General features: G+C 37.1%; 1 protein-coding gene and 1 long non-coding RNA gene across 4 annotated transcripts in view; one reads left to right on the top strand and one right to left on the bottom strand.

Moving 5' to 3' along the window:
• The window catches only part of LOC138741586 (uncharacterized), a 77,809-nt gene that overhangs the window by 7,346 nt on the left and 43,057 nt on the right, over nt 1-27,406 (top strand). The gene's annotated exons all lie outside the window — the stretch shown is intronic.
• LOC138741589 (uncharacterized) lies at nt 1,657-5,719 on the bottom strand. Its single transcript, XR_011343595.1, has 3 exons — nt 5,425-5,719; nt 5,254-5,318; nt 1,657-4,115 (listed from the first exon to the last, which is right to left on the bottom strand). It is a non-coding gene; the product is annotated as an uncharacterized lncRNA (long non-coding RNA).

Here is a 27,406-nt window from a genome sequence, read left to right as displayed (position 1 = left end):
CCTTGCCCACTTCAGTTTTCTCAGGAATTGCAGCCACACCTACAAATAAGGGGGTGTTGAGTGCCCATGATAGTTCATTAGTTGTGAACTCCAAAGAACTCTCTACTACTGAGTTGTTGATGTGTAGTGGAGTGTGGTCGTTCCTGATCCTCCTGAAGTCCATGATTATCTCCTTCATCTTGTCCATGTTGAGACTCAGGTTAAACATTCCTAACTGACATTTTTGGGCTTGAGCCCTGTGGTGCGCTGTTAGACAGAATCAGGCACACACAAGGTAAATACTGTACAACAGGCTTTAATCCACAAAGACTTCCACAGAGCCAGGCTGGCTGTGGCTGCAGCAACTCTGTGTAAGGCCTCGGGAGGTCGGCGCAGGCTTATATCCCGGAGGGTGATTGACACCTGACTGGGTGGGGCTCGATCCCTTCAGGCCGACTGATTGGCAGCCAGCCAGGTGTTGTCCTGTCCCTTTACACTCCTGCAGGTACAGAGGTTTCCCCCTGCAGTAGGACAGTGGTGTACCATCACAAGCCCTTCATCAAGATATGGAAATAGTATTGTTTCCATACCTTTATGAAGGGCTCAAGCCCAAAATGTCCTTTGCTATATAAAATACGCTGTTTGACCAGCTGAGTTTCTCCAACATTGTGTTTTTACATCAACCACAGTGTCTGTAGACTCAGATTGTTATTCTCACACCATTTCAGGAGATTTTCCACCTCTTCTCTGTAGTGCGACTCATCGTTGATGCTGATGAGGCTGACGACTGTCGTGTCATCTCCAAACTTGATGACACTGTTGGAGCTGGATCTGGCATTGCAGTGGTGGATCAGTAGCGTGAATAGGAGCGGGCTGAGCACACAGCCCTGAGGTGTGCCAGTGCTCACTTTGATGGTGCTCGACAGTTTGCTACTGACCTGGATAGTCTGTGGTCTTTCCGTGAAGAAGTTCAAGTGTTGAGTCCCAGCAAAGACAGCTTCTCCACCAGCCTCTGAGGAATGATTGTATTAAATGCCAAGCTGAAGTCTAATAAACAGCTGCCTGGTGTATGATGTGTTGTTCTCCAGGTGAGCCAGGACGGAGTGAAGCGACAAGGCTATACCATTGTCTGTGGAATGGGTTCTTCTATAGGTCAATTGAAATGGGTCCATAGTCTCTGGGAGGTGTGGTTTGGTGCTTGAAGCATTTCATAATGGTGGAGGTCAGTGCCACAAGGCAGTAGTCATTGAGGCCTGTTATTGTCGCCCTCTTGGGTACCGGGATGATGGTGCCTGCCTTGAACCCTATGGGAATGGTGGACTGCTGCAGTGAGGTGTTGAAGATGTCTGTGAAGACCTCTGTCAATTGGTCTGCGCAGTTCATTGTCTTTAATTCGCAAGGTTGACTTGTGATCCGTTATAGTTTTGATCATTTGTCACATGCGCCTCATATTGCTGGTGTTGCACTACTATCTGTGGATCTTCTGGAAGCATGCCTGCTTTGCCTTCCAGTTTGAACAGGAGAATTTAACCCTTGTCTTTTTTAATTATTTTTTATTTTATACACTGTGAACCATATCAACCAAAATACATACAAACATTTCCCTCTTAAATATACACAGTGGCATTTTCTCCCCTTTTTCCCCCTCCCTTCCCTCCCTCCTACCCACCCCCTCCCTACCCACTAAGCATTCAACATATATGATACATTAAACCCATTAAACAATGTCATCACACAATGAAAATAAACAAGAAATTTGTGTCATCTACTTTTACATCCTGGGTCAGTTCATTTCGTCTTCTTCTCCTTCTGTCATTTTAGGTGGTGGAGGTCCGTTTGTAGGACTTCTCTGTTGTGTTCCATGTACGGTTCCCAAATTTGTTCGAATACTGTGATGTTATTTCTTAAATTATATGTTATTTTTTTCAATGGAATACATTTATTCATTTCCATGTACCATTGCTGTATTCTCAGGCTATGTTCTGATTTCCAGGTTGACATTATACATTTTTTTGCTACAGCTAAGGCTATCATAATAAATCCTCCCTATCAACGTTAGCGGTAATTCTTTCCAATGTTCTAAGTCTTCCTGCAATTTCTTTATTAGTGGCTGATAATTTAATTTGTACAAGTGGCTTAAATTATTATCTAACCTAATACCTAGGTTACAGATTGCTTGTGTTTGCCATTTAAATGGTGATTCTTTTTTAAATTCTGTCTTCTTCTTTGGCTTGGCTTCGCGGACGAAGATTTATGGAGAGGGTAAAATGTCCACGTCAGCTGCAGGCTTGTTGGTGGCTGACAAGTCCGATGCGGGACAGGCAGACACGGTTGCAGCGGTTGCAGGGGAAAATTGGTTGGTTGGGGTTGGGTGTTGGGTTTTTCCTCCTTTGCCTTTTGACAGTGAGGTGGGCTCTGCGGTCTTCTTCAAAGGAGGTTGCTGCCCGCCAAACTGTGAGGCGCCAAGATGCACGGTTTGAGGCGATATCAGCCCACTGGCGGTGGTCAATGTGGGAGGCACCAAGAGATTTCTTTAGGCAGTCCTTGTACCTTTTCTTTGGTGCACCTCTGTCACGGTGGCCAGTGGAGAGCTCGCCATATAACACGATCTTGGGAAGGCGATGGTCCTCCATTCTGGAGATGTGACCCACCCAGCACAGCTGGATCTTCAGCAGCGTGGACTTGATGCTGTCGACCTCTGCCATCTCGAGTACTTCGACGTTAGGGATGAAAGCGCTCCAATGAATGTTGAGGATGGAGCGGAGACAACGCTGGTGGAAGCGTTCTAGGAGCCGTAGGTGATGCCGGTAGAGGACCCATGATTCGGAGCCGAACAGGAGTGTGGGTAATCCGCATTACTCATTGGCATCACTTCACTTTTATTTGCGTTGATCTTGTACCCCGATATTTCTCCATACTCCTTCAATTTCTTATGTAGTTCTTTTATTGATATTTCTGGTTCTGTTAAGTATACTATGATGTCATCTGCAAATAAACTGATTTTATACTCCTTCTCCTTTATTTTTATCCCTTTTATTTTATTTTATTTTCTTATCAGTTCTGCCAATGGTTCTATTGCGAAAGTGAAAAGTGAGGGAGATAATGGACATCCCTGCCTAGTTGACCTACTTAATTTAAATTGATTCGATACATATCCATTTACTGTTACCTTCGCCAAAGGTCCATTATATAATGCTTTAATCCAATTAATATATTTTTCTGGTAAATTGAACCTCTGTAATACTTTGAATAAATAATTCTATTCTACCCTTTCAAAGGCTTTTTCTGCGTCTAAAGCAACAGCCACTGTTGGCTTCTTATTTCCTTGAACTGCATGAATTAGATTAATAAATTTACAGACATTATCCACTGTTCGTGAGTTTAACCCTGGTTGATCCGAGTTCCATCCTATACCCGGTTCTGAAGGGCAGCATCACAAGCTCTGAGAAGGGCCTGGGCCTCTGCATCCAACCGTGGTTTCTTGTTAATCGTGGTTGTGAAGCATTTGATCTCAGTGACATCCTCAATGGACTTATCACTGAGCTCGTGTACTCCTCTATGTTTACGTGACCATTGTAAGTGGTCACCTTCCTGAAACAGCTCCAGTCCGTGGTATCTAAGCAGTCTTGCAGCGTTGTTATGGCCAACGCCCCCTCCCGGCCACATCCTGACCTCCCTGAGAATTGACCTAGTTTTCTTTACCAGCGGTCTATACGCCAGGATTATCAGGACAGATATGTGATCCGAGTAACCAAGGTGGGAGTGGGGTACAGCCTTGTAGACACCAGAATCATTTGTGTACACCCAATCCAGGGTGCTCTCTCCTCTGGTGGTGACGTTCACTTGCTGTTGAAACCATGGTAAGACCCGTTTTCAGGTTTGCATGATCAAAGTCACCAGCAACAATCATCACACCATCAGGATGGGAAGTCTGGACTTCGCACACGGCACAGTAAAGCTTCTTTATGGCTTTACTCTCACTAGCCAAAGGTGGAAAGTAGACTGTGGCAATCAGTATGGCTGAGAATTCCCTGGGCAGGTAAAAGGATCTGTATTTTGCCAGAATTCAGTGCACCAGTTCTCGTTGATGCAGTCCCCCTCATCGAATCTTGCCAGAAGCAGCATCTCTGTCTGCCCTGAAGGAGATAAGACCATCCAGCTGAATCACTGACTCAGGAATGGTGTCCTGGAGCCATGTTTCCATAATCACTAGAGCACAGCAGCCCTGCAGTTCTCTCTGGTTCAGATGCAGCCTCAGGTCATCCATTACCTCCTCCAGAGATCTTATATTTGAGAGTAAGATTGTCAGGAATGCAGGTATGAATGGGGTTAACTCTCAGTCTAATGCTGTCCCATTTTCCCCACTTCTGCCTTCTCCAACAGCACTTTCAATGGCCTCCCACAAGTCTCCCACGATCTGCTCCAAAAACCTGTTTCACTGCCCACAATGCCTCCAGTCTTAGCGTCATCTGCAAAATTGCTGATCCAATTTACCACATTATCATCCAAATCATTAATGCAGATGACAAATAACAATGGTCCCTGAGGCACATCACTAGTCACAGGTCTTCAGTCTCTGGCTTTTCCCATCCAGCCATTGTCGAATCCAGTTTATTACTTTACCATGAATACCCACTGTCTGAATCTTCCTGACTTGCCTCCCATGCGCGACCTTGTCAAGGGCCTTACTAAAGTCCAGACGGACAACATCCACAGCCTTTCTTTCATTAACTTTCCTGGTAAGCTCCTCGAAAAACTCTATAAGATTGGTTAAACACAAAGCCATATTGATTATCCCTAATCAGTCCCTGGCTATCCAAATACTCAGAATCAGAATCTTGTATTTCCAATCTCTTAAAACACCTTCCAATAATTACTACTGATGTCAGGCTCACTGGCCTATAATTTCCAGAGTTACCTTTGGAATCTTTTTTAAATGGCTTTGTTCTGTACCATAACATTTTTTGCAATGCAATGAAATTCCTTAATGACCTAATTTGGATATTCTGCCGAATCTTATCCAAACTTTTTTTTCTGTTTGCTTCCATTTTGATTTAAATACTCCCGATATTCTGCCAGTTTTCCCTTAAAATTGGATTTAAATATGCAGTTGTTAGTACACGCTAAACCTATATCATTCAATACTTACACATAATAGTCAATATTTTTAATGAGTGAGGACCGATCCCTGGTGAGCAACGTGCAATAAGATCTCCATCCTAGTTCACAAGTTGCCTACCAGAGATCAGTCCATGAAAGTGAGAAATGACAAACCTGGATTTTTACAAGCATCTTCTAATGCCTCAGGATACCCACGGGCCTTTGAAATAATGTAGTCACTGTTACAATATAAGAAATATAGCAGTTAATTTGTGTTCTGCAAGGATCCAAAAGCAGCTGTGAGATAATCAGCGAAGAATGTAGGGGGTCGGGGCTATTGGTTACCTTGTTGGACAATTTATTTCCAGCATTGGGGAGGCCTCTATTGCTCTTCCTTGAATATAACTCTAGGATCTTTTACGTCCAGCTGAAGAGAGAAAGGTCATAGTTAAATTACTTTCTCTGTGCTCCAGAGACCATGGTATTCAAATCAGCATTTATACATTGGTTAACCCTGCTGCCTACAGAGTCTTCAGGAGGCCATATTGAATGTTATGTTTGCTCATACTTTAAAACTATTTCATTGGTCATTAGAGGCTTTGTGATGTCCTAAAATGATTGAAAAACCTTTCAAAAGATGCAAATTCTTTCTTTCTCTGTTCACAGAATGTCACTCTGTTGTTTAAATATTAGTATCAGGAACAAACAGTGAATGACACATTGAACAGTGGTGCAATGGAAAAGGCTATCAGCAGTTCAAGGCACCATGGGGTCATGCTTTCCCTGAATATTCACGTATTAAAAACACACTTGTTAATTGATTTAAACACCAATGGCATCAGTCATGGTTATTTTATTAAAAAAAGATGGAAAACTTTTGGGATATCCATTTAACTTCAGTCGCAAGACGTAAGAATTTTTAAAACTGTCATGGTCGCCTTGCATGTGAATCAATGTATCAAGAATGCCCGCATGATTCCTCTTCAGCAAAACCAAATGAAGACACAATTGACTTATTGCAGGCATGATGCTTTGCTGTTTTAATGGATCAAAACTCTGACTGAGAACAGCGAAGAAGAGGAACTGCATGGTATACTATCTCCTCTGAAAGTCACATTATCCTTACTAGGAGATACATTGCTGCCACTTTACTGCCAACTCGGCAGGAAGGTAGAAACATCTTCACCACAGATGCTGCTTACAGGTCAAGATGGATCTGGTCATCCACACACCACAAAAATTACATAAATCAAAGCCAGAAATGTCCTTTAGGTGAGGTGTTGAGATTAGAACCTTTGTCCACTCCACCTGGCAATGTACAAAGGTGAGACCCTTCTGGGAAGAACTGGGGGACATTTTGAAAAAAATTACAAAAGTGGATTTTCCACAAGATCCGGAGTTGTACCTTTTGGGAGATAATTGGAAATTCAGTTTGTGAAGGTCACCTTGGCAGTAGCCAGGAAGTGTATAATGGTTATGTGGAAGTCAGACTCCCAATTAAATACTACACAATGGAATATGGAAATACAAAATTGCATTCCCTTGGAGAAGATCATTTACGATCTAAGGGGGATACAAGACACATTCATTAAAGTGTGGCAGCCATATCTGAAATATATGGTTATGTAAATTGACTAGCTCCCCCTCTCCATGAAATAAGGATATTATAAAAACCTGTCCTAATAGGGAAAGGATTGGAGTTAATGAAATGGAACATGGCACAGGCGGCAGGCGTGCTTTCTTTTTAGCCCTTTTTTAATTTGATTTATTTTATTTTGTTTTTTTCTTTTAGTTTTATTTTATTTCTTACTTGAGTTATTTAGTTAACTGGGTTCTTTTTTTAGGTTTTTTTCTGAGGTCTCTGAACCCCACTTGTATTTGTATAATGTATGATCAGTCTGGTTACATGTTTGGGGGCAGGGGAGGTGGGAACAAAAGACAGACTCTGTACGCTCTATGAATGTTGAAAAAGATTGTCTTGATTGTAAAGGATTGACAATAATTTTTGGATTGCCAGCATTATCCACAAGATCCAGGATAATTTCCTTAAAAATAAGATAAATGGGCCAGCTGTGGTTAAAGAAATTTTCCAGGGCCACTCAAGATTCTTGCAGTAAAATGCTATCAGGAAAAAAAATCTATTGTCCAGATGTCTATCAAAAGACTATCAAAAGATCATTCAAATATTCTGCAAATCAGTGAAGAGATCATTGTTAAAGGTGATATGGAAGCTTTGAGAGGAGATTATAGTTGAGTAGAGGATGTGGATACTTATTTGGTTTTGTTTAAGACAAGAATATTGTGCAAGAAATAATCCCTAAACTGGTTGAAGTGATCTGAGATCTTACTCTAAATAAAAGGCATGTATTGGTGATTAGTTAACCCAAAAAGGAGATTGGTAGTTTAAATTTCTGTAACACTTTAAACAAATAGTTCCACTCTACCCTAAAGAAGGTTTTCTCTGCGTCTAACGTAACAGCTACCGTTGGCATTTTATTTATTTGTGCTGCATGTATTAAATTAATAAGTTTATGAACATTATCAGCTGCTCACCTTTTTTTTTAACAAATCCAGTTTGGTCTTGCCTTATTAGTTTCTGTACACAGTCATTCAGCCTGTTTGCTAATAATTTTGCTATTAATTTATAATCTGTATTCAATAATGATATCAGTCTGTATGAAGATGGCAATAGCGGGTCTTTTCCCTCTTTTGGGATTACTGTAATTATTGCTGTTTTACATGATTCTGGTAAGTTTTAGGTCTCTTCTATTTGATTTATTACTTCTAGGAGGGGAGGGAATAATAGATCCTTAAAAACTTTATAAAACTCTTTCGGGAATCCATCTTCACCTGGTGTTTTATTGTTTGGTAGTTTTATTAATATATCTTGTATTTCTTCAGTCTTAAAAGGTTCTGTCAATTTATTTTGTTCTTCTATTTGTAGATGTGGTAGTTCAATGTTAGATAAAAATTCATAATTTTTTTCATTTTTTACTTTATTTTCAGTATGGTATAATTGTTTATAGAATCTTTTAAATTTTTCATTAATCTCCAATGGATTATATGTGATCTAGTTATCGTCTTTTCTTGTTGCTAGAATGGTTCTTTTAGCTTGTTCTGTTTTAAGTTGCCAAGCCAATATTTTGTGTGTTTTCTCTCCCAGTTCATAATATTTTTGATTTGTTTTCATTATATTTTTTCTCTACTTTATATGATTGTAATGTTTCATATTTTAATTTTTTTCTCTGTTAGTTCTTTCTTTCTGCTAATTCCTTTTCTATGATTGTTATCTCTTTTTCCAACTGTTCTACTTCCCGATTATATTCCTTTCTAATTTTAGTCATATAGCTGATTATTTGTCCTCTAATAAAGGCCTTCATTGTGTCCCATAAAGTGAATTTTAGAGCATTATATAATGGACCATTAGCAAAAGTAGTAATAAATGGATATGTATCAGATCACTTTAAATTAAGCAGGTCAACAAGACAGGGATGCCCATTATCCCTTTCACTGTTTGCTTTGGTTATTGAACCACTAGCAGAGTTGAGAAGAAAGGAAACCATGATAAAAGGAATAAAAATAATAGAGAAAGAATATAAAATCAGCCTATTTGCAGATGACATCATAGTATATTTAACAGAACCAGTTAAGTCAATTAAAAAAACTACATATGAACCTGAAAATTTGGAGAGATATCAGGGTACAAGATTAACACCAATAAAAGTGAAGTGATGTCAATGAACAAAATTGATTATTCAGAATTTATAAAAAATATCCTTTTCAAATGGCAATCACAGGCGATACATTACCTTGGTATCAAAATAGATATCAACCTAAAACATTTATACAAATTAAACTATGAACCATTAATTAAAAATACAGGAAGATTTAGAGAATTGGAAAGAACTACCATTAACTTTAATAGGAAGAGTAAACTGTATTAAGATGAATGTGTTCCCATGAGTGCAATATCTATTCCAAACATTACCAATTCTCCTGACAGAGAAATTTTTTGCAAAACTTGAAGAAAATAGTAAGGAAATTTTTATGGAAAGGTAAAAAATCAAGAATAGCGCTAGAAAAATTAACGTGGAGTTACAAACAAGGAGGGTTGCAGTGACCAAACTTCAAAAATTACTACAGGGCGGCACAATTAAGGTACTTATCAGATTTTTATCAGAGAGGAGAAAAACCGGACTGGACTAAAATAGAATTAGACAAATTGGGAGAAAATATCCCAGAACACATACTTTATAAATGGGATGAAAAATTGGTGCAATATAACAATTCACCAGTACTACATCACATATTTAAATTATGGAAAAGAATATACCTGGAAGAAAAAAAGATAAATTATCAAATACCAAAAACACAAAACCCATTAATCCCCTTTACAATAGATAATTTATTTTTCAAGGAATGGGATAGAAAAGGAATCAAGAAAATAGAAGATTGCTTTTTGGGAAATAATTTATTAAGATTTGAGTAATTAACATATAAATATGGAATAACACAAAGTACAATATTTACATATTGCCAATTGAAAACCTATCTAAAAGATATATTGGGAAATAGCTTGATATTACCAGAAAGTAGCAACTATGAATATTTAATCACTGACACAATGATAATTAAAAAAATTATTACCAACATGTACATCAAATTACAATATAAGGAAGAGGATGAAATAAAGTATAAACTGAAACAAAGTTGGGAAAAAGATTTAAACACAGAGATAAAGAATGAAACATGGGAGAAGTTATGTACAGGAACAATGAGAAACACGATAAATAGTAGATTATGTATGATTCAATATAACTGGCTACACAGATTATTTATTACTCCTCAGAAATTAAAAGAGTGGGACCCAACAGCATCGGATCGATGCTTTCGTGGCAAAAAAGAAATTGGATCAATATTACGTGCAATTTGGACGTGCTCAAAAGTAAACACTTCTGGGAAGATCTAAACCTAATATTAAACAAAATCACAAAAAATAATATACCAAAAGATCCAAACATTTTTCTGTTTAATTATATAAAAGACAAAAAATAAGGACTAAAATTAGACAGAACCCAAATAAAATTTATTATGATAGGACTAACAGTAGCAAAAAAATGTATTATGACAACCTGGAAAATGGAAACAAACCTTAAGATACAACAGTGGTATCCAGAAAGAAACATTAGAAAAAAATTACATACAATCTGAAAGACAAGTGTACATTATTTGAACAAATTTGGGAACCATACATAAGATATGTTGGAAAATGTCGACCACAAACCTCCATCTTGTAAAAGAACACAATTATGAGCACAATAAGATTTAAATATGTGAAAGTGGACGATACGACTTTTTTCTGTTATTTCTTTGTTTTAAGTGTTTTATCATTTATTGATTTTTGATGAGGGGTAGGGAAGGGGAGGAAAAGAAAAAATGTCACTGTGTATATATTGTTGATGATCAGTTGTGGATGTTGTTATTGATATGACTCATAGTGCAAGAAATTTTAAAAAATTAAAAAGGAGATTGGAAAAATATGTTGAAGGATTTAGGAAAATGAAAATAGCCTATGAGAAGATTCACTTTTGTTGGTCATCAATTAATTTTGATGATTAGATGAACAACTAATTTTGCTTGCATTTTATTAACATTCTTTATATCTCCGAAGCTTCAACTTGTCAAGGAAAATTATGATGGTTTTTGTTTAGAATGGATTAGAGAACTCAGATGTAACTCTTAATGCAAAGAGTGGTGAGAACAAGGAAATTGTTCCTACAGGAAATGTTTGAAGTGAATATTATTGGTGGATTTAAGATTAGACTGGACATCTATGAGAGGAATGAGAATAGGGGATTATACAGGTCGATTTAGATGAGGAAAGATAGAGTGGAACATAAATGCAGGCATGGAGTGAAAGTCTGCAGACACTGTGATTGTAGTCAAAACACAGAAATGCTGGGGGAACTCAGCCGGTCTAGCAACAACCATAGGTGGTAAAGATATATAACCAACATTTCAGGCCTGAGATGACATGAAGGCATGTACAGGTTAGGAAAAATTGCCTGTTTCTATGGTGTAAGTTCAACGTGTTCCATTTACATTATCAGGACATTATTCAGGTGGTTGCAAAACAAAGTTTACTTTTCAGTTGAGCCACATTAAAGAACAAAATAAACTTAACAAACATGCAGTCAGCAATCTGAAGAGGGAAAAATCAACAGTAGCTGATCAAATATTAACATAGTCCAAGAACAGCATGCTACAGCAAATTATAGACACTATTGGTGAGGGAACAGAGAGCAGGCAAAATGAAAACCTTTGCAGCCCTTCCTGATGCTAGAAACTACAGACAGAGTAAGAATCATGTTGTATCACCTCCAGGGTAAATGGCAGAGAGTAGACAGATTCAGATGCACACTGCATCGTTCTGTGAGGAGGGAGCAGAGAGTGGATACACCAAAACAACATCTCCAGTGGAGGGAACAGAGAGAACACAATGAGACCTATATTGCACCACTCTAGGGATGGAAGCAGAGTGGGCCACTGAGATACAAACTGTAGCAGAGTGTGAGAGAACAGTCCACACAAAGAGAAACACACTGTGCCTTTCTCCATTGGGGGAGTAGCAGGAGGCGAAGCTGGATGCACATTACACGAAGTGAAAGTGATGAGTGTGGCCAGTTTTTATTTCCAATATGTAATTGCACTTGAGAAGATATTGGTAAACAGCGCAGATCTTTTGTTGAAAGTACTTAAAGTGTGCTGTTTTGGAAGTTCTTCATAATGCAGACTCCCCAGTGATGAAAAAAATGGCAAGATAATTCATTTTCTTGACAGTGTGTGGTTTAAAAAGTGGAATTTGGAAATGCTGGCAATCCCAAGAAACTGCAGCTCTTGTCCTTCTTGGAGGTAAAGTGTGCAGATCTGAAGCATGCTGTCACACAATCTAAATGTGTTGACTGAGTTGAATATAAAATGGAAAAAAATCAAATTCGCCAAAAGTAATTTGAGAGAAAGGAACCATTCAAAAAAGATTCTGAGAAGTAAAGCATGAAAGTCTGCAGACATCATAGTTGAAGTAAAAGCATAATGCTGGAGAAACTCAGCAGGTCAAATAGTATTCTTTATACAGTAGTCCTGGGGTTAAGAACATCCGTCTAATGGACAAATTGTACTTACGAATGGACTATGTGCGGCTTCAGCGGTTTGTTAGCTCGAGGAAGGAGAACGCCATTCACCATTTTAAGTTGGATCATGTTGCTGTTAACACTGTTGAATGTTAAATGTGTAATTTTGTATTTGACTATAGTATATTGTTACGAGCCCAGAGGACCCCAAAACCCAGCAGGAATATATATTCACCAAGACAAATGGTTACTTAAACAAAAGTTACTTTTAATTATCTTTAAACATGAAAATAGAATAAAACTTTAACTTATCACTATTGACTTACTTAACCTAACTTATCCCCCTTCCAATTCTAAGCATGTATGTAATATGTGTGTAAGTTCAGAAAAGTTCTTTGGTTCATAGTCCAATCTCACTTCTCATTCCTCCAAGTTCACTGGTTGCAGGCAATTCTTATACTATGCATTTATAAAGCTCACCAGGCTTTGATGCTTGAAAGGTAAATGGTTACTGCTCAGGAAGGTTCTTGTCAGTTTTCAGAGAAAGATTTGTTGTACGATGGATACCCAGCCACCTCAGTGTCTTGCTGACGAAACCTGTCCCCTTCAGGGTTCTCCAGATGATAACCTCTTTCTTTCAGGTCACCACTAAGTTCTTTTTCGTTTCACTTATTCCAAGTGAAACATTAGACAGCCAGTCCTTTCCTTTGCATGAACCACAAGGGCTTTGACCAGGCTGAATCAAGCACTTACAACCTGTCTTCCACATGGGGTTTTCCACAAGTTTGCCAGCTTGTCTAATAATATAAAAGGAATAAAAATAAAAGAAAGGGAATATAAAATCAGTCTATTTGCGGATGATGTGATAGTGTACTTAACAGAACCAGAACTATCAATAAAAGAATTATATAAGAAATTGAAGGAATATGGAGAAGTGTCGGGATACAAGATAAACGTAAATAAAAGTGAAGCAATGCCTATGAATAACGCGGATTTCTCAAAATTTAAGAAGGAATCCCCATTCAGATGGCAAATGCAGGCAATAAGATACCTAGGTGTACAAATAAACAAAAATCTAGGCCAATTATATAAACTCAATTACAATCCACTAATGAAAAAATTACAGGACGATTTAGAGCATTGGAAAGAGCTACCACTGACACTGATAGGAAGGATAAACTGTATTAAAATGAACATTTTTCCAAGGATACTATACTTATTTCAGGCATTGCCAATACAACTGACAGAAAAATTCTTCAAAGAGTTAAAGAAAATAATAAGGAAATTTTTATGGAGAGGGGGGAAACCGAGGATAGCACTAGATAAATTAACAGAATGGTATAAACAAGGAGGCTTACAATTGCCAAACTTCAAAAATTATTATAGAGCCGCACAATTAAGATACCTATCAGATTTTTATCAAACAAGGGAAAAACCAGACTGGACGAGATTAGAATTAGATAAAATAGGGGAAAAGATACCTGAACACATATTATATAAATGGGATGAAAAATTGGTAAAACATAGAACTTCTCCAGTATTACATCATCTCCTCAATATTTGGAAGAAGATTCATGTAGAAAGAAATAAAACAAATTATCAATTACCAAAACTAATATTGACGCAAAATAAGCTACTCCCTTTTACAATAGACAACCTTTCCTTTAGAAAATGGGAAAAAAAAGGGATTAAAAGAATAGAAAATTGTTTTTCAGGAAGTAGATTCTTATCCTTTGAACAAATGAGAGATAAGTACAATATAACTGGAGATACAGCGCTGGCATATTACCAACTGAGATCCTACTTGAAAGAGAAATTAGGAAGCAATTTGAGTTTACCAGAGGGAAGTACCCTTGAATATGTGATTACAGATACAATGTTAATCAAAAGATTTATAACAAATATGTATATTAAACTGCAAGAAAAGGAGAATGAGGAAACAAATGGTAAAACTAAACAAAAATGGGAACAAGATTTAAATATAAAGATAAAAAAGGAAACATGGGAGAAATTATGTTCTGGAACGATGAGAAATACAATAAATACGAGGCTACATATGATACAATATAACTGGCTACACAGACTATACATTACACCTCAAAAGTTAAATAAATGGGACCCAACAGTATCTGATAGATGTTTTCGATGTAAAAAAGAAATGGGAACAACAATTCATGCAATCTGGACATGTGAGAGAGTAGAAAAATTTTGGGATGATCTCAATCAGATATTAAATAAAATAACAGAAAACAATATACTAAAGAATCCAGAGATCTTTCTCCTAAGTAGCATAAAAAATAAAGAATTTGGAATTGACTTGGAAGATGCACAAAAAAGATTTGTTAAGATAGCCCTAGCCGTAGCAAAAAAATGTATTATGTCAACCTGGAAATTGGAAGATAATTTGAAAATACAACAATGGTATATAGAAATGAATAAATGTATTCCATTAGAAAAAATAACATATAGTTTAAGAAATAATATTGAAATATTCGAACAAGTATGGGAGCCTTACATTAAATACAATAGCAAAAACCTACCGGGAACAAACATTACCTAAGTTGATGGAAGGAGAAGAAAAGAAAAGAATGGACTCAGTAGAATTTCTGGTGTATTTTTGTTGAATGACAACATTGTCTGACTGGCTTAATGCAACCTAGATTGTATACCTAAAATGGATGAGAGGGGGGGTGGGGGGGTGGCTTGGGAGGAGGGGGGGGGAGAAAAAGACACTGTATATGTGTGAAAAAGAAAAAGTGTATATCATGGCTAACGTGATTTATGGTGTGAAAAATAAAAAATTAAAAAAAAAACGTTTGCCAGCTTGTCCTGTTCCAGTCCCAGCTGCTGTTGCTGGCTGTAACACTATAGAAATGATGTGTGTGTGTGTGTGTGTGTGTGTGTGTGTTTGTCAGAGAGAAAGCCTGTTTGACTCTCTCTGCTTGCAAAACCACATGACCCTCTTAGACTAGCAAGTACTCTTTCAGACAGAAGGTGGCTCTGACAAGCTCTTTCAACTGTTGTCTTTTTGTAAACAACATTCCATTAGTGAAGTGCTTTGGGTACTCTCCAAAGCTCTTGCAAAAGCTGTGGAGCTGATATATCTAGCATTAGCAGAGCTCCAGTATTTCAAATAAGATCTGTTTTACAGTGTTTGTATGTAACCTACTCTAACAATCCTTTCCAATTTATCTCCCAAAAGCATATCTATATACTCTATCACCATATATACTAAGACAAACATTTGACTAACTGATGCTAAATAAGAACCATATGCACCTGTTCCAACTTACCTAAAATTGGACTTAAAGACAGGCTCAGGAACGGATCTCTTTGCCTATATCTCAAAGATACGTAACCAATGTTTCGGGCTTGAGCCCTTTATCAACATATGGAAAAATGTCTCCAGCTGGATGGTATCGACATTGGCTTGTCTGGTTTCTGTTAACCTACTCTCCATTCTCCCTCCCCTTCCTTCCCCTTGTCTTCTTTCTCTCAGCTCTTCACCCCCTTCCCTCTCCATGCACCAAGCCATCCCTGAGAATAGAATCAGAAATAAAGCTGGTGGTGCTGGAAGTACTCAGTATCCATGGAGAAAGTATGGTATGGTAGTATCCATGGAGAGAGAAAAACATGGTAAATATTTCAAATGTATATTACCCTTTTTCATCATGTGGAAGACCAAACTAAAGATCAGAGATCAGTGTGACAGGACCAATGTAAATGATTGGTGATCAGGAGGGGATCGATCAGCAGGAACTAGGATGGTGGAAGTGTTCTCAGTAGATCGCAGAGTAAAGGGATGGGAAGAAGGTGCTACAGATCATGGTCAGGGGTATGAATACTTATAGGGCTCTGAATTTGCCACCCTCTTGAGGTCATCATGTTGCCAAGGTCACTGGACATTGGAAATTGCAGAGAAGAGACAAGGCTGGCTTACAACAGAAAATACCCATTCAAAATTTACAAGTGATGCAAAACCACACAGGGAAGTGTCAGCGTCACCTATAGTTTTGCCATTATTATGATATGTTAGTATATTTTCCTTTTAAGAGTATTTTGTGCATTTCCATAAGACCATAAGATACAGAAGCAGGACTAGGCCATTTGACCCATCGAATCTTCTCCATCATTCCATCAGGAGCTGATCCATTCTCCCACTCAGCCCCACACCCCTGCCTTTTCCCCATAACCTTTGATACCTTGACCATTCAGTTACCGATCAATCTCTGCCTTAAATATACCCAATGACACTGGCTCAACAATCACCTATGGTAGCAAATTCCAGAGATTCACCACTCTCTGGCAAAAGAAATTTCTCCTCATCTCTGTTTTAAATGGGGACCCTTCAATCCTGACTTCTTGTTCTAGACTTCCCATGGAAAATAACTTTGCCACCTCTACTCCATCCAGACCTTTCAACATTCAAAATGCTTCTATGATGTCCCCCCTCATTGTTCTGAACTCCAAGGAGTACAGTCCAAGAGCCATTAAACATTCCTTATATGCTAATCCCTTCATTGCAGGAATTATTTTTGTGAATCTTCTATGAATCCTCTCCAATGTCAACAAATCCTTTACTTCTTCAGTGGCCCAAGCATATCTTGGTAATGGCAATGAAGGAAGCCTACATTGCTTCACATCACTAATTAATCTCATGCATCAAGTACTGTTTGCTGTTTACACAATAAAATGATTTTCATTTGTATGACACTGAACAAAACTCATGAAACAAACAACTTACCTGGAAGAAGAATATGCAAAGGGAAAAAAGACAGGTAAGAATCTGGGTAATAAGGTGTAAGTTGTAGTATTATGTGGAAATGTGCAACTATTCACTTTGGTGTAAAATACAGTGTAGCATTTTTTTTTGTTGTTTCCATGCCCAGAAGTATGGCTATCCTGAGCTTCCTATTGCATGTCATTTCTACTCCTCTTCCTATTCCCACATGAACCTGTCCATTCTTGGTCTCTCTACTGCCAATGTAAGGCTCAAGGTTAACTAGAATCCACAAGGATCGCTCTCTCCATGACTCTCTTCTCTGCCTATCCCTCCCTATCCACCTCTCCGTGCAATTGCAGTAAGTGTAAGACTTGATCATACTCCTCCATGCTCACCACCATCCCGTGACCTAGACAACCTTTCCAGCTGAGGCAAAAGTTCACTGAACATTGTCCAACTAAAATCGCAAAAAGCAGCATACCAAAAAATCCAGAGATCTTTCCTCTCAGTAATATAAGAAGCATGGGGGTGTGGCAAGATGGCGTAAGGAACAGACGTGCCTTCCAGTCCTCTCCTGACTCTAACTTATTGTTTTGTCTTTAAGTGCCCGTTAAAACTTTTTTAAAAAGTTTATAAATAGTATGAGGTGTTGAATTAATACCTAATGGTACATTTGTTAAAAAAAAGTAAAAGGAAACATCAACAGATTTTTAAAAAATTATATTTTCCGAAATTATCTGAGCCTGCTTGTTTACAAAAAGCTACGACTCAGCGTGAAATGGATCCAGGAAAAGAAGCGAAGAATTCGGCCTTGGAGCTCCGTTCTGATTCCGTAAGTCTTTCTGAAGGTCGTTTTCAGCTGCCTTTAGAACAAAAGGCTGGCCGGATGCCAGTATTTCAAACATCGTCTACTGAGACTTTGACTGCTGAATTAGCTGGCGCGCCACCAGTTGGAGAGTTAAAGAGTTGTTATTTGACTGCTATACCATCAGTTATATCAGCTCTTCCAGATACTGACGTAACGAAGCTTTTAAAGGAGGTTTGGATCAAAGATAACCCTGATCATCAGCCTCCTGATACTTCTGGGGGGGTCTGTGGCAGGGGCTCTTACACGAAGTCAAACTGCAAGAAAAGCTACTAAATTAAAAGAAGGGATAGAAGGTCCTCTGATTCCACAAGAACAGCAGGATCCCACCATGTCTGGATCTACTGATGTTGATATACTTTTCAAGAGTCTTGAACATAAGATATTTTCTTCAATGATGCATTTAGGTGATTCTATGAATAATCCTACTTCTAAGATTAATGCATTGGTGGATGTCAATACTCAACAGATGGCTGATTATGGAGTTTTTAAAGTCGAAACAATTGAAAGACTTGAGATGTGTGATCAAGGATTAACTGATGTACAAGATCAATTGCAAGATGTGAATAAAACAATTGAAAAGCTACAGATTCAGAATAAAAATTTAGCAAAAAAGGTTGATTATTTGGAGAACCAATCCAGACGGAATAATGTGAAAATTGTCGGCTTGCCAGAAGGTATAGAAGGGCCAGATCCAAGAAAATTCTTCACTGAATGGATTCCACAAGTGTTGGGACAAGATAAGTTTCCTGAAGGTTTAATATTGGAACGGGCTCATAGAGCTTTGAGAAGGAGACCTTTTTCAGGACAGAATCCAAGACCTGTTCTGGTTCGCTGTTTAAATTACTGTGATAGAGAGACTATTTTACGTATGGCTATTAGAAATGCACAGCAAAACAGATCTCCTTTGATGGTTCAGAGTAATCGTGTTTTCTTCTATCCGGATTTGAGTCAGGAAATTATGTTTCAACGACGTGAATTTAATTCTGTGAAAGAATTATTGTGGAAAAAAGGATATAAGGCAACATTTAGATACCCTGTGGTACTGAAGATTTTTCAGGATGGATATCAACCAAAGTTCTTTGATATTGCTAAAGAAGCTATGGATTTTGCTCAGTCTTTAATGAGGCATGGACTTTGCTTGATGTTTATGCTCCTAATGTTGAGGATACAGCTTTTGTTGTGGATATGTCTTTATTACTTGGACAATCGAACTCTAATGTGATGTTGGGGGAGATTTGAATGTGGTGTTGGAGCCTTTATTGGATAAGTACCCAAGAGTAATTAAGAAGTCTAAGATGGCAATCCAAGTGATTAATTGATATTTGGCGAAGAGTTAATCCTACAGAGAAAGATTTTTCTTTTTATTCCTCGTAACATAATTCTTTTTCTAGAATTGATTATTTTTTAATATCAGCACATTTGCAGCACATTTGCAGGATAGGGTTACATCTGTGGAGTATAAGGCTAGATTGGTTTCGGATCATTCATTATTATTATTAGAATATTTGAGTTCACAAGATGTTCAGAAAGCTTCAAGATGGAGATTTAATACTATGCTATTGCAAAAACCAGTTGATTGTTTTTCCAGACTCTTTTGTGTAGTCTTCCAAAGGCGCTATTTGCCTTGGCGATACTGTTGTCTATCTCATTGTCGATCCTTGCATCTGATGATATGGTGCAGCCGAGATAGGTAAACTGGTTGACCATTTTGAGTTTTGTGTGCCCGATGGAGATGTGGGGGGGCTGGTAGTCATGGTGGGGAGCTGGCTGATGGAGGACCTCTGAAAAACCTCACAAAGATAAGCGTATACAGAGCCGTTGTCATACCCACACTCCTGTTCGACTCTGAATCATGGGTCCTCTACCGGCATCACCTACGGCTCCTAGAATGCTTCCACCAGCGTTGTCACCGCTCCATCCTCAACATCCATTGGAGCGCTTTCATCCCTAACGTCGAAGTACTCGAGATGGCAGAGGTCGACAGCATCGAGTCCACGCTGCTGAAGATCCAGCTGCGCTGGATGGGTCACGTCTCCAGAATGGAGGACCATCGCCTTCCCAAGATCGTGTTATATGGCGAGCTCTCCACTGGCCACCGTGACAGAGGTGCACCAAAGAAAAGGTACAAGGACTGCCTAAAGAAATCTCTTGGTGTCTGCCACATTGACCACCGCCAGTGGGCTGATATCGCCTCAAACCGTGCATCTTGGCACCTCACAGTTTGGCGGGCAGCAACCTCCTTTGAAGAAGACCGCAGAGCCCACCTCACTGACAAAAGGCAAAGGAGGAAAAACCCAACACCCAACCCCAACCAACCATTTTTCCCCTGCAGCCGCTGCAACCGTGTCTGCCTGTCCCGCATCGGACTTGTCAGCCACAAACGAGCCTGCAGCTGACGTGGACTTTTACCCCCTCCATAAATCTTCGTCCACGAAGCCAAGCCAAAGAAAGAAGATTGCAAAAACCAGAATTTATTAGTTTTTTAAAACAGCAAATTGAAATTTTTATTGGTATTAACTGTAATTCTGTTTCTAGTCATTTTGTTTTATGGGATGCAATGAAAGCTTTTTTGCGAGGCCAACTTATCAGTTATGCCTCTAAAGTAAAGAAGGAGAGAATTAAAGAGATTGAAGACTTAGAGGAAAAGATAACTGCTACTGAAAAAGAATTTCAAAAACATGCTACCGAAACGCAAAAGAATCAGTTAACTAATTTAAAATTTAAATATAATGAATTACAAACATATCGGTTTGAATGTTTAATGAATCGAACTAAGCATAAATTTTATGAATGGGGTGAGAAAGCTCATAAAGTTTTGTCATGGCAATTAAAAAAGGAACAATTATCTAGGATTATACCAGCGATTAGAAAGAAATCAGGTATTACTTTTAATCAAAAGGAGATTAATGAGGAATTTTGTAATTTCTATAAACAATTGTATACTTCGGAATGTAAAGATGTAACTGGAGACGTAATAGATTCTTTCTTCGAAAATATTAACTTGCCACAATTGAATCAAGAAGATAGACAAGAGTTAGATAAACCTTTTACAGAAGATGAAATAGAAAGGGCAATAAGAGACATGCTGAATGGAAAGGTACCTGGTGAAGATGGGTTTTCTATAGAGTTTTATAAAGTTTTTTATGCTGATGTATCTTCTATTTATAAGGATGTATTACAACAAACTTACAATACTTTTCAATTACCTGAGTCTTGTTCTAACGCAATAATTACGGTTATACAGTTATACGGTTATATAAAGACCCTTTACAGGTTTCTTCTTATAGACCAATTTCGTTGTTAAATGTAGATTATAAAATTGTAGCTAAAATTATGGCTAATAGATTAGCTCAATATCTGCCTAAAATTATACATGGTGATCAAACGGGATTTATAAAAAACAGGTATGCGTCAGATAATATTTTACGGTTAATAACCTTGATAAATAAATCTAAATTTCAGTTGAATTATCCAATAGTGGTTTCATTGGATGCAGAAAAGGCTTTTGATAGAGTGGAATGGAAGTTTCCGTTCAAAGTACTTGAGAAATTTTGTTTTGGTTCTTCATTTATTGGGTTGATAAAGGCTTTATATAATAGCCCGAAGGCTAGAATTGCTGTTAATGGCCAAATTTCAGAATCTTTTAGTTTGACAAGATCTACTAGACAAGGATGTCCATTGTCACCTGCTTTATTTGCTATAGTTATTGAACCTTTAGCACAATTAATACGTCAAAATGAAAATGTTAAAGGTATGAGAGTTCTGAATGAGGAATATAAGATTAATTTATTTGCTGATGATGTTTTATTATATTTGGTGGATCCGGATATTTCTTTACCTGCAATTCAAGAATGTTTAGAAATTTATGGCCAATTATCTGGTTACAAAGTAAATTGGGCTAAAAGTGAAATTTTGCCAATTTGTAAAGGTGATTATTCAGTATATAAAAATATGACAAATTTGAAGTGGACTGCACAAATTAAATATTTAGGAATTAATGTTAATACGGAATTTCAAGAATTATATTCAATTAATTATTTTCCTTTAATAAAAAGGATTAAATTAGATTTGATTAGGTGGAGGGATCTACCTTTGGGTTTACTAGGGAGGATTAATACCATAAAAATGAATATTTTTCCTAGAATACAATATTTGTTTCAATCAATTCCTTATTTTAAAAAAAAAGTTTTTTTAAGGATTTATATAAAGCGATTAGAGAATTTTTATGGAAGGGAAAATTTCCGAGAGTAGCAATGAGAAAATTGATGTGGGATTTTCAATTTGGAGGTTTAAGATTACCGAATTTTCAGCATTATTATGAAGCAGCTCAATTCAAATTTCTTAGTGCATTAATGAATATGGATGACCCACCTAGTTGGGTAAAGATAGAAATGGCGGTTATTTTAGAAAAATTTCCTCATGAATTTTTGTTTCGATGGAATAAAAATTTATTACGAACTTATAATGTGCCAATATTGAAACATTTATTGAATTTATGGACAAGTAAACTTAAAAAATTGGGACTTAAAAATATATATTCTGAAAGATTGCCATTATATAATAATCAACTTGTTCCTTTTATGGTCTCCAATGCCACTTTGAAACAATGGGAAAAGAAGGGAATAAAAAATTTATCTGATTGTTTTTCTGAGGGTTGTTTTTGTTCCTTTGACGAATTACAAAGGAAATATGGTATTAGTGCAAATTATATATTTGTATATTATCAATTAAGATCTTTTGTAAAACAGTTATGTGGTCAACATATGATTTTATTGCCTGAATCTAGTTTTTAAGAATATGTACTTTCAATACCAAAAAAGGGATATATATCTGATTTGTATTGTATTTTACAAGAAATTGATAGTAAAAAAGACTGGGATAAAGATAAGTTGAAATGGGAAAAAGATTTAGGACATAAAATAGCTGAAGAAGCTTGGATGGAAATTTGTCAGAATAGTATTCGGAAATTAATTAATGCTAGACTAGCGATGATTAATTATAATTTTATTCATCAGCTATATTTAACGCCAGAGAAATTTTAAAAATTTGGTTTTAGTAAGTTGGATTCTTGTTTTCGATGTGATCAGATGGCCAATACTTTTTTGCATACTGTTTGGCTTTTTGATCAATTGCAACAGTTTTGGAAAGGTATTCAATCTGTTTTTAACAGTTTATATAATATCCATCTTGTATTAGATCCCAATATATTTTTATTAGGGAACATGCAATCATTAATCGATTTAGGTTTAGAAGATTATCAGATTTCATTTATTTATTTAGCTTTAGTTGTGGCTAAGAAATGTATAGCACTTACTTAGAAAGATAGAAATATACTAACTTTAGATAAGTGGTATTTGGAAATGAAATTTTGTTTGACTATGGAAAGGATATCTTTTTCAATTCAGGATAAGATGTCTTTTTATAAGTTAAAGTGGACTCCGTTTGCTAATTATATGCATTTAAGTTTGATTTAAATATATGTTTAAGTGTGATATTTTAGTATTGACAATATTTTTTTTTGTTGTTGTTAGAATTTTTTTAGGTTAAGTTTTATCTCTTTTTTTTGTAAGTGGGTACTTTTTTTCATATATAATATTGTCAATTTTATTAACTCTTCACTCTTTATTTTGGGGGGGAGGGTTAGACTAATTTTAAGTTAGACTATTAATATTGTGTTACAATTAACGGGGGGGGGTTATTTTGTGTAGTTTTCTGATGTAATATTGTAATCATACCTTTTTAAATTTTTTTTCTATTTTTCTTTAAATGTAATTCTTTATTGTATTCATGTAATAAAAATTTTAAATAAAGTCTTTTAAAAACAAAGTAATATAAGAAGCAAAAAACTAGGCCTCAATTTGGACGAAGCACAAAAAAGATTTATTATGATAGCCTTAGCTGTAGCAAAAAAATGTATAATGTCAACCTGGAAATCAGAAGAGAGCCTGAGAGTGCAGCAATGGTACATAGAAATGAATAAATGTATTCCATTGGAAAAAATAACATATAATTTAAAAAATAACGTCACTGTATTCGAACAAATTTGGGAACCGTACATGGAACATAACAGAGAGGGCCTATCATGGACCTCCAGACCGTGGAGAGAGGAACCCACTCCCTGAGGTCAGTGGAAACCCCAAAGGGTCGTGACCCACTGAGTGCAGGACTACAAGGATGGCTCATGGAGCCAAACAGAGGTGCACGATGCACACGACAAAGACAACACCGACGGGAGGTGGGACCAGCTGTGGAATGGAACTCCACAGCTTGAACAGCTGAAAATGACCTGACAGCAGGGCTCCCAGCAGGAAGATACAGAAAATAACGGGAATGAGAAGGAGGAGAGTGAAAAAAAGAAATCAGACACAGCAGATGACCAGCCCAGAGGAAGAGGACCAACATCAAGACACCATTAATAAAAAAAACCCAGCAAACTGAGATAAACAGCCCAACAAGAAAGTCAGAAGAGACAGAGGTAGAGGACACAGGTCCTGGAATGAACTCAGGGGAAGAGGAGGGAGAACATCAAACTCTGCACAGAGAAATGGAAGATAAAGGGAATGGACTGTACATAGATAGGAAATTTTTTGAAGAATATATGGAAGCAGTAAAAGAATGGCAGACACAAGAATTTAATGAAATAAAAAGAAGAATAAAAGGCACAGAAGAAAAAGTGAGTAGATTAGAGATGGAAATGACAGAAATAGGGAAAAGAGTAGACAAGGTGGAAGAACGAGAAACAGCCATGGAAATGGAAGTAGATGACTTAAAAAAGAAATTAGAAGAATCTGATAAAAAAGTTAAAGAAACACAGGAGCTGTTAGCTCAGAAGATAGATATAATGGAAAACTATAATAGGAGAAACAATATAAAGATAGTGGGCCTTAATGAAGATGAAGAAGGCAAAAATATGAAAGAATTTATAAAAGAATGGATCCCCAGGGTCCTAGGAATGCCAGAATTACAGGAAAGATTGGAAATAGAAAGGGCACACAGAACATTAGCCCTTAAACCACAGCCTCAACAAAAACCAAGATCCATTCTAGTAAAATTCCTGAGATATATGACAAGAGAAAATATATTGGAGAAGACAATGAAAAAAATAAGAGAAGACAAAAAGCCACTGGAATACAAAAGTCAAAAAAATTTTTCTACCCAGACATAAGTTTTGAGCTCCTGAAGAAGAGGAAGGAGTTTAACGCAGCAAAATCGATCCTATGGAAAAAAGGCTATAAATTTATGTTAAGATATCCAGCGGTGCTTAAAATAGTTATCCCGGGGCAGCAAAGCAGACTGTTCTCGGATTCGGAGAAAGCACGAGAATTTGCTGAATGCCTGCAAAATAGAAAGAGAGATGAAGAGATGTAACAAGAACAAGAATTATGACAAACTACATATAAAGAAGAAGAATAAAGTATAAGTAAGAACTAAGAAGGGGAAGAAAGGGAAGAAAGGAAGTAAGGGGGGAATTAAGAGAGCGAGCTTTGTTATATGTGAAGATAAAAGTCTTTTCTGGAGGGGGCTGGGTGGGGGAGAATAACAATCACTGCGAAATCAGTTGATGCTTGTGAGCGGGTTCGCAATCCAAATGGAGAGGGGAGATGTGGTTGCCCGACAAGGGACAAAGGGCAACTCAGAGAGGGGGGGGCATTTGGGGTTAAGGGAATTTTAGATGTGGGAATAGTGGAAATATTTTATGTTTTAGAAGTGTTGTCTTACAATGTGTTCAAAAAAAGAAAACAGAAATGGATAAGGAGGAAAGGTGGTGATGAGGAAGCAGAAATGAGAGGTAAACAAAGTATGAAATGGCCATGTTGAACTATATGACTATAAATATTAATGGAATACATAACCAAATCAAAAGGAAGAGGCTGTTAAATTTACTGAAGAAAGAAAAAATTGATATAGCATTCGTGCAAGAAACACATCTAACTGAAGTGGAACACAAGAAATTAAGGAGAGATTGGGTAGGGCATGTAACGGCAGCATCATATAATTCAAAAGCCAGAGGAGTAGCTATATTAATCAATAAAAATGTACCATTCAAAATAGAGGAGGAAATAATAGATCCAGCAGGGAGATATGTAATGATAAAGTGTCAGATATATTCAGAATTTTGGAATTTGCTCAGTGTATATGCACCTAATGAAGAGGATCAAAAATTTATGCAAGATATATTTTTGGAGATTGCAGATATGCAGGGGAATATACTGATAGGAGGGGACTTTAATCTTAATTTGGACACAAAGATGGATAAAACTGGAAAAAAGACTAGCAGAAAGAACAAAGTAACCAAATTTATGGTTAAATCGATGCAGGAAATGCAACTTTTAGATATATGGAGGAGACAACACCCAAAGGAGAAGGAATATTCATATTATTCGGGTAGACATAAAACATACTCAAGGATAGATCTGTTCCTGTTGTCAGCCCACATCCAAGGGAGAGTTATGAAAACAGAATATAAAGCTAGATTGTTATCAGATCACTCACCCTTGTTATTGGCAATAGAGCTGGAGGACATCCCACCGAGAACGTATAGATGGAGAGTAAACTCCATGCTACTTAAAAGACAGGATTTTAGAGAATTAATTGAGCGACAAATTAAAATGTACTTTGAAATAAATACAGAATCAGTGAAAAATAAGTTTATACTATGGGATGCAATTAAAGCGTTCATCAGAGGGCAGATAATAAGTTATGTAATTAAGATGAAGAAGGACTACAATCGGGAAATAGAATAGTTGGAAAGGGAAATAGCAAGTACAGAAAAAGAATTAGCAATAAAGGAAGATACAAAAAAAGAAGAGAATTGGCAGACAAAAAAATAAAATATGAAACATTACAAACATATAAGGTGGAGAAGAACATAATGAAGACAAAACAGAAGTATTATGAGCTAGGAGAAAAAATGCACAAAATACTAGCTTGGCAGCTTAAGACAGAACAAACTAAAAGAACGCTATTGGCATCAAGAAAAAAGGACAAACAAATTACATATAACCCAACAGAGATCAACAAAAACTTCAGGAAATTCTACGAGCAACTATATCGAACTGAGAATGAAGGGAAAGAAGACAAAATAGATGAATTTCTAGCTAAAATTAAACCACCGAAATTGCAAGCAGAGGAGCAAAATAAATTAATGAAACCATTTGAAATAGAGGAAATACAGGATATATTAAAAAAACTACCAAACAATAAAATGCCGGGAGAGGATGGACTCCCAATAGAATTCTATAAAACATTTAAAGACTTATTAATTCCTCCTCTCCTGGAAGTAATGAACCAGATTGAAGAAACACAAAACATGCCAGTTTCATGCAAAACAGCAATAATTACAGTAATACTAAAGATGGGGAAAGATCCACTAACACCAGCATCGTATAGAATAATATCTCTACTGAACACAGATTATAAGATCTTCTTTCTTTGGCTTGGCTTCGCGGATGAAGATTTATGGAGGGGTAATGTCCACATCAGCTGCAGGCTCGTTTGTGGCTGACAAGTTCGATGCGGGAGAGGCAGACACGGCTGCAGCGGTTGCAAGGGAAAATTGATTGGTTGGGGTAGGGTGTTGGGTTTTTCTTCCTTTGTCTTTTGTCA

This window comes from Narcine bancroftii, chromosome 1 (assembly GCF_036971445.1).
Source record: "Narcine bancroftii isolate sNarBan1 chromosome 1, sNarBan1.hap1, whole genome shotgun sequence".
Taxonomy (NCBI): Eukaryota; Metazoa; Chordata; class Chondrichthyes; order Torpediniformes; family Narcinidae; genus Narcine; species Narcine bancroftii.
Note: the sequence above shows the minus strand (reverse complement) of the source record. Positions and strands in the feature narration are given on the sequence as shown.